Below are 1,979 nucleotides of genomic sequence, written 5' to 3' on the forward strand. Positions count from 1 at the left end.
TTCAAGATGGAGTCTCACTCTGTTGCCCAGGCTGGAGTGCAGTGGCATGATCTTTACTCACTGCAACCTCCACCTCCCAGGTTCAAGTGACTCTCCTGCCTCTGCCTTCTTAGCAGCTGGGATTACAGGTGCTCACCACCACACCCAGCCACAGGCTGTTCTTTCAAGACTTATTATATTGCTAGCATAGAGACAAATGCCTAGATTAATGAGACAGACAATAAGGAATCCTGAAACAGACCTGCACAAATACAACCAATTATGTTTTTACAAAGATGGAAAAGCAATTCAATGGAGGAAAGACAGATTTTGTAGCAAATGGGCTGGAGCAGCTGGACATCTACAGACAAAACCACCAAACAAAAAGAACCACAACCTAGGTCTCGCACCCTTTATGAAAATTAACTCAAAATGGATCGTAGATTTAAACTTAAAACTATAAAACTTTTAGAAAACATAAAGAAAATTTTGGGGATATGGAGCTGGGTCAGGAGGTTTTAGATTTGTCCCCAAAAATATGATCTATAAAAGGAAAAATTTTTAAATAGACTTCATCAGAATAAAAAACTTTTGCTCTGTAAGAGACCCTGTGAAGAGAATAAAAAGCCAAGCTAAACACTGAAAGAAAACATTTACAAAGTACACATTCAACAAAGAATTCGTTTCTATACTTTATAAAGAAATTTTCAAAACTTAACAGTTTCAAAAATAGAATGTAAACAAAAGACCTGAAGGTGCACTTGACTAGAGAGAATATACGGATGGCAAAGAAACCCATGGAAAGGTGTTCACGTCATTAGTCATCAGCGAAACGCACGTAAAAGCCGTGAAGTATCAGTACACACCTGTCAAGGCGGCTGAGATAAGATCATAGCGATCACCCTGAAGCCTGGTGAGGATGCATGGAAACGGGGCGGCTTCTGGAAAATGGCTTGACAGGTTTCAAAAAAAAAAAAAACAACTAAATCTGCAGCAGGCATAGACCCCTGCAATAGCATCCCTGGGCCTTTGTCCCAGAGAAATGAAAAGTGTTGTCCATGCAAAAACCTGTGCATGTGTCATAACCCAGATCTACAAACACAATGTCCTCCAACAGGTGAATGGTTAGACAGACGGTGGTGCCCCCATAGCACAGAACACTACTCAGAAGTAAAACGGAATAAACTATTGATAAATGCAACAATGGGATGAATCTCCAGAGAATGATGCTGCATGGGAAAAAAGCCAATCCCACGATTTTATGATTGCAGTAGATTGCATTCTTGAAATGAGCAGATTATGGTAGTGGAGAACAGGTCTGTCATCGCTGGGGTTGAGGCTGGGGCAAGCCGAGTGAAGATACACATGACCACTCTGTGCGACTTCTTACAACTCCATGGGAATCTACAATGTCTCGAGATTAAAAGTTTAATTTAAAAACCAAAATGAACATAAATGCTTTATTATTATTATTATTATTTGAGACAGACTCTCACTCTGTTGCCCAGGCTGGAATGCAGTGGTGCAATTTCGGCTCACCACAACCTCTGCCCCCTGGGTTAAAGGGATTCTCATGCCTCAGCCTTCCAAGTAGCCAGGATTACAGGTGCATGCCACCACACTCAGCTAATTTTTAAAAGTATTTTTAATAGAGATGGGATTTTGCCATGTTGGCCAGGCTGGTCTCAAACTTCTAAACCTCAGGTGATCCACCCACCTCAGCCTCCCAAAGTGCTGGGAGTACAGGTGTGAGCCACCACACCTGGCCACAAAATTTTTTTTTAAACACCTAGAGCCAAAGACTCAGCAACTCCACTCAGAAGCATAATTTCAACAGCTACATTCCCCCATATGACCCAGTAGGCGGGTTCAGTCGTTACTTAAAAATCTTGGAAATGCCTGAGGTGTCCATCAGAATAACAATGACTAAATAAAGGTTAATTTTATGTTTGATCTTCGCACACTTTCTTTTTTTAATTATTTTTTTAAGGGAAAAAAGA

This window comes from Sapajus apella, unplaced genomic scaffold, assembly GCF_009761245.1.
Source record: "Sapajus apella isolate SASKATOON/1434 unplaced genomic scaffold, GSC_monkey_1.0 scaffold97, whole genome shotgun sequence".
Taxonomy (NCBI): domain Eukaryota; kingdom Metazoa; phylum Chordata; class Mammalia; order Primates; family Cebidae; genus Sapajus; species Sapajus apella.